A 12,850-nucleotide genomic window follows, 5' to 3' on the forward strand; every position below is an offset into this window, starting at 1 on the left:
CCTTGTAACTGTATTCTCGAGGGAGAATATGCTTCTATGCTTCATCGCCACCTATTATTTGATCATTATTTAACTACTGATGTCTGCTTGAATCACCTGGCACAATTGACATACAGAATGTGTTATGTCTACCACCTGCTTTTGGGGCAGATACAGGTCAGAATTGCAGAAGTGGCTCTCTGAAGGAATGGGGTTAATGGTTGGTTGGTCCTGTTTTGTGTCATGAGATTTAGGAAAATGACTCCGTGGTTGACATTCTGCGCAGCGAACTGCAGATCCAAGAAGGGTCACGGTCACTGTTTCCAAGCAACTCACCTATCCAGTGCTGGCACTGCTAGCAGCAGCGTGGGCTGCTCTGTGCATACTAAACTTGGGGTCAGAGTAGTGGCAACCAACTCCGATAATTCCCAATACAAGTTGGTCACAACTGCTCTGATGCAGAGCTTAATATGCACAGAGCAGCCCATGCCATTATTAGAAGCACAGATGGTCTGGTGAATCAGAATGAGAAGCAGTGAGCACGGATCCCTCTTGGATCCATGGCTTGCTGCACAGAATGTCAGCCACTATGATTGAAAGGGAAGGTGCGTTCTATTATAATAACTTGTGTAGTGATCTAAAGCCTTTGTCTCAGAGCAAGCTAACGTGAGGGAAAGAAATGCTGAATCATCCCTGCTTGAGCTGCCTAGCTAGGCTTCTCCTAAAACGATTCTATATTCCCGGTAGGATTAAAATGTTGTTACTATCACCCCTCTTATCGACAGAGCTTGAACCTCCCTGGGCTTGGGGTGGAACCCCATAGAAAACTCTCTTTCCTTTGCTCTTGGACAAGTACACAAATCTTCCACATGCAAGCCTGCACGTGGTGAGAAAACCGATAGCTCCGATCATTTGAGGATGTGATAGCACCACAGAAAATCCCCCTTCGGCCCCTGCTTTTTAGCGCAAGTGCTTTGATTTCAGTCTTGTATTTGGTGGACAAGGCCATGATGTGCCTTGGAAATGCATTTTGCTAAGGCCCTGTTGGAGAGATGTGGTACAAATACAAATACGAATATGATGAAAATTTATATTTCAGCAGAAATTCTCAAAGCAGTTTACACAGATAAAAACAATCAAACAAATAAAATGGCTTCTTGTCTCCAAAGGGCTCACAATTTAAAAAAGGAACATAAGGCAGATACCAGCAACAGCAGTCACTGGAGGGATGCTGTGCTTGGGGTGGATAGGGTCAGTTGCTCTCCCCCTGCTAAATCAAGAGAATCACCAATTTAAAAAGGTGCCTCTTTGCTCAGTTAGCAGGGTAGGTGTTGCCCACTCTGGAATAAAACCTTTGTAGTGGTTAGAGTGTTGTACCAGGACCAGGGAGTCCCAAATTCAAATCCTTGTTCAGCTATTAAACTCAGTGGGTGAATCTGGGCCACTCACTTATTTCTCAGCCTAACCTATTTCACAGGGTGGTTGTGAGGATAAACATAACCATGGACACTGTTCTGGGCTCCTTGGAGGAATAGCAGCATATAAAAGTACAGTAAAATAAAGTAAAATAAAACTTCCCTGTTTGTAGGTGCCGCTAATGTCAGCTATTTAATCTTACTATGACTTTTTTTGTATCAGGTCAGTTAACTAAAAAAAATGATGAAAGCAATACATTATAAACAAACAGTACAAAGATAAAACGCTATGTTAAAAAATAGCACCACTAAAATATTATCAAGAACTGAAAGCCTAAGAAAATAAAAAAGTCTTCACCTGGCTCTGAAAATACATCAGAGTTGGCACACTGTAAGCCTTCCTGGGGAGAGCCTTGCACAGGTTGTCCACCATTACCACAAAGGTCCTTGCTGAGTTGCTACTCAGCTTGACTCAGATGTTAAGTGGCACTATCTGAGAGGATGCCATGGCTAGCTTTACCATTAGACATACTGGCTTGTCCGTTGTCTGTTTATTTTACTTATTCATCACATATACCACGTAAATTAGCAATTTCAAGGCAGTTTACAAACATAAACAGACAAGAATACAAAACAATCCACATTAATGTAATGCATAGAAAAAGGAAAAGGTACTATACTACAAAGTTTTATGGTTAAGGGATTGGTTAGGAGTAGACTGTGGAAGAGAGAGCTTGGGAGATCAGCAGAAAAAGTTAAATGGACAAGAAGCATTTCCAGACAGGACATTTAGCTGGCTTCTCCTATAGAATAGCAGGTGTGCATTCACATATCGGCCAGATTTACCCCAAAGTCCTTGCGTGCTATTGGGGAGTATTCCAGACACAATTAAGGTTTTTCATTGTGTGTTAAAGAGTAGCCCTATTTATTTATTTACTTACTTACTAAACTTCTATACTGCCCAAACTTTCGTCGATTTAGGTCCAGGATTTTAAAAAACCATTTTTTGTGTCTTTTGGGGGGGCAAATTTGAACTTGCAGTAAAGCCTGGAAGTAAACCCATGGTAAAGCCTGCTGTCTGAAAATTCTCAAAGGGGATTTGAATTTAAGGCTGCAAATTTTCCTCCCCCCCCCCCTTTTTTTTTTGGTGATGGTAAAAACTTCCCATTTAATTATGTAGGTAGGACCCTTGGCAATGGCATGAGATATGATGCGGGTGGCTGCAACAGAAGGAGAGGTTTCTGGAAACTGGGAGGACGTGCCAGGAGTCCCTCAATCCTCTGCAATTGGTTTTCAGGGCATTCGGGGGGTTGCAAGGAGGACATGACTTGCACAAGTGCAACATTCTCACAAATTCTGGATGCTGCCCCATGTATTAAACCAGTCCTCCAAAGACAAATTGGGCTGAATGAGAAGGCATCCCTCCTATTTGAAACCTCTCATTCACACCAATTTTACAAAAAAAAAATCCCGGGTAGGTCAGACAAATTTTATCCTTTTTTTCTTTGGGGTTATTAGAATCCTCAGATTTCTGAGACAGTGGCTAAGTTTTATGCAGCAGCTTGTTGCTGTTATAGTTAAGCTTGTGTCTTTTGGTTAAGTAATTTAATAATTGCAAGTTTAGGATATATTCGGTTAGGTGGTTGTTCATTAATAATTGGGATTAGCACTACACACACACACATATGTGTGTGTATGCATGCGTGTGTGTGTGTATTCTTTTTGTCAATTATTATGATGTCATATAATCTCTCTTTTGAGCTGGCCTTGACCATATCAATAAACATACTTTCTTTCTTACAATCCTCTCATTTTTACACAATGCACAACAATGGCACAGCTGGGGTGACTAAAGCTTCCAAGTGTTCAAAATCTGGTTACCCCCTAAAAACTCAAAGTTGAAAGGGAGCCTACATGTTGTAGAAATCTACATTTCCTTTCTACATTTCCTTTCAACTGAGGACAAAGGAGTTGCAATAACTACACTAATGATAACCTTTCATGTTAAACAGGATATAGAGCTTTACCATAGAGACAGAAATGCATTTCCTGTCTCCCCCTCTCTGGGCAGTAATGCTATAATACAGAAGAGTGTGTGGGATTTTAAGAGAACTCTCACTGTGGCCTCTGATTTCAGCCTACAGGGAACAGAACCCAAACCTCTGATTAAAGTGGGACCCCCCCCTATTTTTTCTTTGGGCTTCTGTATAAGTGACAGCTTCTACATGGCTCCATCATACCCTCATTAAGCCCAAGGAACAATTATAACAGAAATATGTTGGTTTCTCAGTACAGGGAGGCAGAGCTTTGGGGAGGGGGGAAATATTGGAACTGTGTGTTGATGATGTAGATAACAATTATAATAACAGGTTTGGGATCTGCAGGTTTCAGTGGAAGGAGGAAAGTCTTTTATGTGCTGACAGTAAGTGCTACATTTGTAGATACCCTGGTGAAACCACTTGGCTCATAATAGGCTTCCTCTCATAAAAGCTGGTATGTCAACTGCAGCTATTTTGTAGAGCAATTAATTATTCCTCTGCATCAGATGACAACCATGAGCAGTATCATTAGCACCTTGATCCCCTGCTTTACAAGAGGGAAATAATACTTCCTTGCATCACGTGTGGATTAGCTTGACTCCTGCTGTTGCTGTTTTTCTTTCTCTGCTGTGTAAAGTACCTTCTGTAACAAAACAGATTTCATGCAGGTTGTCCAGCAGGGACTGATGCAATGTGTCAAGACGTAATGCAAGGGCTTACCTACATAGACATCGCCAGTTCTGCTCTGACAGGAAACCATTCACAGAACGATCTTCTCTAAGAATATCAGTACTGGTGGATAAGTGCACAGAGGAGTCCCAGCATAGCTGTATCACAATTAGAACTCCTGTCCTATCCTGTGTGGACACTTTGTTAAAGCACTTACACGCGGACTTGGTTTATCTCTCCTTTGAACACTCCGACTTCACAAACATGCCACATATCACAGATGCACAGCAAGGTCAAAACTGGCACAAATATACAATAAACATCTGTTTCAAAACATTATCTAATCTAGTTGTTGGGGCTCTGCAGAGTGTAGGATCTATACTATGGAGAAAATTGGGGTGCTTTGTTTTATTTACAATATTTATATCCCACCCCTCCAGCACAATGCTGTTCTGGAAACACGTTTATGTTTCCTTCAGATTGAAGATTAATTTGGATTGCTTCGTGTTCATCTACTAGCATCTGGTTCCCCAACCACCATTTCCAAGTTCTCATACTTTGACAGCTTCCCCCTGTCTTTAGCTCTGAAGAACTTCTATACTCCTATAGGTTATTTTTCCAGGTGGCACACACCTGCCTGTTATTGATATGATTTCATGTCCTCTATGGATGTGGAAATGTTTTCTGAGCCATCCCAGTTAGAATGGAAGCCATTAAAATGCCTTTGAAATGACACATCTGTTTTCTTGTATGGTTGTTACCAAAACTATTAGATGGGATACATCATATACAGATGTTATACATCTAGATATCTTGGGGAGGGGGAGCAATTACTGATATCTCTAGATCCCTGCTATTAATTGCTTGTTTCCTGGCTAGAAATCTAACATTTTACCCTGGCTAGCCAATAGTGACTAAGGAAAATCCCCAGCACCCCCAAACTGTGTAATCTTGGAATCCCATTTGTGGACCCTTGGTCGCTCACCAAGTGTTGCGAATGGGACTAGCAGGAGAAAGAAAAAAGTTTTACTCACACCTTTTCTCTCAAATACAGGGATTCTGAGGAAACATGTAAACGGATTACAAAGAAAAGCAAGAAAAGTTTGCAAATTTGTTTATTTAATTTATATACCACCTGACACCAGTGGCTCTAGGTGGTTCACAGAAATAAACACAATGGATATGACAACTGCTCAAACAATTAAAAGCCTGGCTAAGAAAGTGTGTCTTAAGGGCTCTTTGGGGAAATAACTTGACTAGCAAGCCATAGGTTGATGGTTCGAATCCCCACTTATATGTTTCCCAGACTATGGGAAACACCTATATTGGGCAGCAGCGATATGGGAAGGTGATGAAAGGCATCATCTCATACTGCACAGGAGGAAGCAATGGTAAACCCCTCCTGTATTCTACCAAAGAAAACCACAGGGATCTGTGGGTGCCAGGAGTCGACGCCGATTCGACGGCACACTTTACCTTTAAAGATGTTAAACTATGAACGTTGATAGGGAGAGCATTCTACAGCCCAGGAGCAACTACAGAGAAGGCCCATTCCTGAATCACCACCAGATGAGCTGGCAGCATCTGGAGATGGACCTCTCTTGATGACGTTGATGTGTGGTGGGAATCATGCAGATGCCGGCTCTCTCCCAGGTAACCCAGGAGAATGAAGCAGGGTGAAGGCCCCTTCTTAAGAGTTCCTTCTATTTAACTTCATTGACCTATGGTCATTTTGCATATTGCATAGGCACATTGTAATATTAGCCATGACTGCTCCAGCAACCACATGTACTACTTTGTCAACCTCTGCTTAAAACAGTGTCGCGTAGGTCCTAGCCTATTACCCAGTACCTGCCCACTTCGTGCTGGAGGTTGGGAAAAGAGAAATGCAAACAAATTTCAGATGAGCTGATACCATTTCAGAATTTGTGTGAATCCAATAAAGAAGAGTGGGTAGCTATGTGGGTGGTGTTTGCCTATTTGGCTAATAAATGGTGTAAATACAAATCTGCAAGATTCAGGATCACAGAGAATGACATTACAAAAACTACCCAATGTAGTCTAGTAGGCATGTGCATGAACCTTTTATGGGCCTCCGAAGAGGTCTGAACACCAGGGGAGGGGGTTGAAGTTCAAGGCTTGGGGGGTGCTGCTTTAAGGGTGGGGGAGGGTGCACTTACCCCTCCCTCCACTTTCCCCCCCGCCGCTGCTCTTTGCCTGTAAAAGCCTTCAGGGTGGCAGTGTACTTCCCTGCCTCTCCTTCCCCCTCTTTGGCCAGGCCGGAAGTACTGGGTGTGCGTGCGCACATGCACGTCAGATGGGCGCACACGTGCACCTGATACTTCCAGCCACTTCTGGCTGAAGAGGGGGAAAGAGCGCCGGCAGGGGGAAAGTGGGAGGAGGGGTAAGTGCACCCTCCCCTGCCCCTAAAGTGGACCCCCCCAACCCTCTCGAGACACCCCTGCCTGGTTCTGTGCACATCCCTATAGTCTAGTTGAAATTAAAAGGTAGTTAATGGGACTACCTTTAGTAACTTTCCTCATCATGTCAGCCACTTTTAAAAACAAACATATGAGGTTAGGTCAGCTACCAGGTTTGAGGATATGGGAGAAATTCCATAGCTGAGCATCTATCAATGAGAACATAACACAACACTTTCAGAAGCTCTGTTTGTCATGTAGGAATCTATACGTATAATAATATGTTCATTATGAAGCCTTGGCCAGTGCAAGCCACTGGGGGATGAGATACACGAAGAATCAGTCCAGGCAACCAGAATCTGGTTCTGCAAGGTCCTTCTCAGATTTACTCTGGCTCAGGAATTTGGTCCACCATACTCTCAAATTAGGTCAACTGTAGTATCAGTTCTAAAGGATGAAAATGGAAATAGGCATCTAATTACAGTTGGTTGTTGTTGGCTTTGGGTTTTTGTTTTTTTGGTGCAGAACAGGGTTCCTTTCCTTAATGGCCACTGACCTAATTCCAAAAGGCAAAATTCTGTAACAACAGCATGGCTTCTTCTCATTAAGGATTTTTATTTTACTAACTCCTGCTTAAAATACACACACATGTTTACTTTTTGACCTGTGGGTCAACAAGGCTCACGTTCTGGCATTATCTCACACTTAACATAAGCTCATAAATGGTCTGCTAATCTGTGGGGAGTCGCAACAGTCATAAAGACTATGATCTGCATTCATTGAGGTCATCCGAGAGTATCAGTGCTCTGTTTGCGTGTGCAGCCCACTGCTGATCCTCTCTGATTGACATCACGTCGACACTTGCATCAGGTTGTGCGTGGCTTGACAGCAAAGGAGAATTGGACACCAGAAGGCAGAGCTTGCCTAATCCCTGCAAATTCCCCAACACCTAAACCCCATTTGCGTTGGTGGCTTGGCTGTGTCGTCTTGCCACGGAGAGCCAGCAGCTGATAAAGGCAACATCAAGGACGACTTCTCAGACTTCTAGGCATTCCAAGAGACGACACACATCTGCAACCTCTCAGAATCTCCCTGTTGTGGGGATCTCTAGAGCTCTGACACCACAATTTAACCACAGTTGATCAATGCTTTAAACTGACTTAAAGTTAGTGGTTGCTAGAAAGTGCTGTTGGTATCTAACTTGGATCAATGGATCAAAGCAACTCAAGAACATATTCAAAGGCCTGCCTTTTGAAAGACTGTAAAGGGTTTCACTATAGTGAGAAGTCCACAGACCCAGGGCAATGTCTTCTCTCCAGGAGTCGGTCTTGGCGACTAAAGGCACGGAGGCGGTCAAACAGTATCAGCATATGCATCTTGCCAAGCATCCCAGAATATCCAGGCTTCCAGGATACTAAGGTGTGTATCAGAGGTATTTCTATAGGAATATAGAAGGTCTAGACAGGCGTCCCTTCTGTCTTCCCAGAAAAAAGGATCTTGAAGGATCAAGTAGTCTACCCAGTGATTTGATCAATGTTTGGACATCATTTATTCTCTCACAATTAACTTGGTTTATAAAAGTTATTGTATAGGTTGCCAGTTTTGATACACTTAAATCCCAAAGGTGCTTGTAGATTTCAATGAATTTATTTAATATATCTTTTTACTGATGCATTTCATATGGATAACGTGTTTTGAGCTGAAATGTTCTACTTCAGAGCCGATCCTTAAGTAAATAAAGTTGATTACAATAGGTGGTATGTGTTTGTTCAATAGGTTTGAACACAACCCATTGTGATCAACTTTATTTACTTATGAATTGCCTCTGAAGAAGAGCATTTCAGCTCAAAACGTGTTAGGCAAAATTGAACATATCCATATAAAATGTATCAGTAAAATTATATATTAAATAAGTTCATTGAAATCTACCAGTACCTTTGGGAGTTTTGGCCTCCTTTTCATTCCTGCTTGTGCAATAGCGGAACCTGATGAGATTGCCCTTAAATCAATCAATCAATCAGTCTCTATCTATCTATCTATCTATCTATCTATCTATCTATCTATCTATCTATCATCTAATTTGTACACCACCCCAAACCTTCATCTCTGGGAGGTTAACAATAGCAAAAAACAAGTTTAAAACATTTACAAAAACTTAAAACAATTTAACAATTTAAAAATAAACCAGAGATTAAAACCTAAAAAATTTAGAAAGCTGAGAAAGCTTGGGTGAAAAGATGGGTTTTCAGGTGTTTTTTGAAAATTGCCAGAGATGCGGAGGATCATATCTCAGCAGGGAGCGCATTCCACAACCTCGGGGCAGCAACCGAAAAGGCCCGTCTCTGTGTAGCCACCAAACGAGTGGGTGGTAACTGGAGACCTCCTCAGATGACCTCAATGGGCTCGCAATGAATGATTTTTTTTTTAAATCTGTAATAGATCCCCCACAACAGAAAAAACATGTGTTTTTTAAACACTCCCTCCCCCACACACAGAAGCTTTACCTTTGCTACATGTTATGTCTTTTAGAAGTGCAACAGATGAGCTCTGGTTCTGAAAAGCAAGGGCCATGTTATATTACTGTTCCTTGATAAAGAAATGCTCATTCGTAAGTAGGTTAAAACTGGCAGTGTTTGTGCTATTGTATTCCCCACTACGGTCCTGCAGTGCTGAATATGACTCACCTGTCATTATAGATTTTGAGGATGCCAAAATGCAAAGCATCACATGCTGTTAGTGGAATGCGGTACAACCATGTGGGAGACTGTAAGATAAGAGGGCAGCATAATAGACCTGTAAGGTGCTGCAACAGAGGGTTGTGAAGATGATTAACTGCAAAATAGCTTGGGGTATTTGGAAATGTGGATTATCTCAAAATGTGTCTTTTGATTTTAGTTTGGGCTCCTGTTTTTGAACAAGTGAGCTGCTTGCAATAAAAATGGAATACAAATTGATATCTGCCTGTAATGCTTTGGTAGAAGGATCGGCTAATGCTAACTTACACCACTCGCTGCCTGAATACTAAACACGTTCATTGGGAAACCAGTTCTGTTTGTTTAAATGGAACTTATTTAGGAACATAGGAAGCTGCCATATACTGAGTCAGACCATTGGTCTATCTAGCTCAGCATTGTCTTCACAGACTGGCAGTGGCTTCTCCAAGGTTGCAGGCAGGCATCTCTCTCAGCCCTATCTTGGAGATGCCAGGGAGGGAACTTGGAACCTAGATGCTTTTCCCAGAGCAGCTCCATCCCTTAAGGGGAATATCTTACAGTGCTCACACTTATAGTCTCCCTTTCATATGCAACCAGGGCAGACCCTGCTTAGTTAAGGGGACAAGCCATGCTTGCTACCACAAGACCAGTTCTCCTCTTTTACTTCTAGGTGAGAGCCTCTTTACACAATGATATTCTATGTCTACACCCCAAAATGTGAAGTGTTAATGTGACAAACATATGTTAGTAAATATGGATATTACACAGATACAGTCTTCAGAGAAGCAGCGGAATTGGAGTGGGATAAGTGAAGATGGGCCCCCTGATTTTCACAAGGGGCAGAGAAGGGAGGAGCACTAGTCAGGGGCATCGCCACAATTGGGCGAGCACCTCCAAAGAACACAGGCCCCGGGGCCCTAAAGGGCTGTGCTTGCTGCCTGCCCCACCCCCTATGTTGCTCACCCCCACCACTGTGCCCATGCAGGATGGTGGGAGACACACACAAACCTTGTGATAGACCTTTCATGCACATCCATAGTATTAGGTTATCATACATGCCATGGAAATCTGGGATGGCATAACCGAATTGCAAAGTAGCCACCACAGGAATGGTTAGAAGAACATTCCATGGTTAAATAAAGTAGATGTCATGGGCGGGGGTGGGAATCTTGATCTGATGTTGTGAGATGATGTGCCTATGTCCGACTGAACGAAATGAGATTAAATAGTCAAAGTGTGTAAACTCTGTTGATTCAAATGCATTTAAGGAGGCCTGTGTTTTTCTGGATTGTGTCCAGTGCCTTTAAATGAAAATTTGCAATTCTTTGGTCATGATGATCCCACCAAAGTTAAGTACACTGAAGCCCTTATTTCAGTAGGAGAGTTAAACACGTTTTCCAATTTCACTGAAATTTTCATCTTTCATTTAAGGGCACATGTGCCCTTTATATTGGTAACAAACTTACTATGTGTATTGAGTTCATTGCCAACAGGGCTGGATTAACAAATAGAAACCTAAGGAAATTGCCCCCTCCTCTTATTTTCATGCTTGTACGTGTAACCTCATATAAAAATGATAGGTTATATCCAAACTTGATGCTGTACTTGTTCTTTTCAGAGAAGGAGCTTCTATGAGTACAGCAGCAAATTTGGATACAACTGACACATTTATCACATTTATTTGTCACAAGTAAATTTTAGCCCGTTGAATAACGGGTGCTAGGAAGGGAAGGGGCCGAAAACCGCCCTCCCGCCCTCCCAGCTGCCCGACTTACCCTTCCCCGCACCCCCCCCCCAAAGGAATAAGGGCCTCCGTGGCCGCCGGAGCTGCCCTCCCACCCTCCCAGCTGCCCGAGCCCTACTCACCCGAGTCAGCCTGCAAGAGCCGGGCGAAGTGCAAGCATGTTTTCAAAAGGTCCAGAGAGGAGCTTGTGAACAGAGCTCCTCTCTGTGCTAAGTTTCTACTTAGCACAGAGAGGAGCTCTGTTCGCGAGCTCCTCTCTGGACCTTTTGAAAACATGCTTGTACTTCGCCCGGCTCTTGCGGGCTGACTCGGGTGAGTAGGGCTCGGGCATCTGGGAGGGCGGGAGGGCAGTTCACGGCGGCGGCGGCCCTTATTCCTTTGGAGGGGTGCAGGGAAGTCGGGCAGCTGGGAGGGCGGGAGGGTGGTTATCTGCTGTGGCGGCGCCGCCGCCAGCCTCTATGCCGCGGCCGGTCTCCCCGGCCGGGCAAGGGCCCCAAGCCGCCCGGCTTCGGCAGCAGCGCCAGGCCTCAGCGGCGGCTCCGCCACCACCTCGGCCGGCTTCACCCGCCGCCTCCTCCCCCCGCCCGGCTTCGGCGGCTCGGCTATGGCTCCGCCGCCACCTTGGCCGTGCCTCGGCCAGTGTCCCCCGCCGCCGCTTACCCGGCTTCTTCGGGCCGCCGCTTCTGGCCGCCCAAGATGGCCGCCGGGTGCTGGCGGTCATGTCTCCCTGGCTCTGTTCTGGGCATGCGCGAAGCGCATGCCCAGAACAGGCCAGGCACGAACGGACACCAAGCGTTTTATTAGAGAGGATAAGATCTGGGAAATTTGAATTACTGGATTTGTCATTTTTAGCTAGCTCAAAATTGTCTCTTTATTTTTGACATCATTGAGCTTTGTGACAATACTGTCAAGAATAAGGTGATAATTTTTATGAGCCAGCTAAAAACAACAAACCCAATAGCCCAGACTTCCCAGATTCCAAGCAGTAAAATGGAGCAATCTAAAGGGCAGCTTGGGTCTCTGTAGGCTCTTGTTTCCCTGTTAATTCATGTGTCACTTATAGAGCATTATATATGCAATGCCCATGCTAATTCACATTTGTTTCTTTGTTTCTAAAACAGAGGAATTACTCCAGAGGTTCCAATGTTGGCTTTGTGCTGCAGGATCTGGGGAGGGCAAGACTTGAAAATCCTCCAAATACAAGATCTGTGGGCCAAAACAAAAACCTCAGATACTCAGCAGATCATTTTACCAAAGGTCATTGCAAAACCAAGAGCAGTTTTTGTGACGAAACTTTGCAAGATTATTTCAACGAGAGGCTTTTGGAACTTAGAAACTATGGAACAAAAAAGCCAAATGGGAAGGCAAAAGGCTATCCTAATGAAAACCAGAATCCCACTTTCACCAGCAGGGGATTAAGGCGCAGAAGCAGCTGTAGTGCAGTGATACAAGCCAGCCACCTGAAGTTGGTTGAAGAATCCTGTGATTCAGCAGATCAAGCCAATGAAAGTCTGGTGGCTAGTACTGACCAAGATGACACTCAGAATGTTGAGGAATATTGTAAGAGAGACTATTTGGAAAGTTTGACAATGAGCATCAATGGTCCATTAGAGATGCTTCTGCGGAGGAAATGATTTTGGAACTTTAAGACGATATTAACTCTATGAAGAAAAAAACCACAACATCCTAAAGGGAACTGACTGATATTTTTGACCTATCTAGGCTTTGTATCAGGACGTACTGTGAACACATTTGTTTGAAGATAAAATTTCTTGTGTAATATACAAATGCACAAAGACTGAGACGGAGTCTCCCATGATCAGTTGATGTTTAAGCTGCAATTTGGATAAATATACAGGGATTTTTTGTG

The sequence above is a fragment of the Hemicordylus capensis genome, chromosome 3 (genome assembly GCF_027244095.1).
Source record: "Hemicordylus capensis ecotype Gifberg chromosome 3, rHemCap1.1.pri, whole genome shotgun sequence".
Taxonomy (NCBI): domain Eukaryota; kingdom Metazoa; phylum Chordata; class Lepidosauria; order Squamata; family Cordylidae; genus Hemicordylus; species Hemicordylus capensis.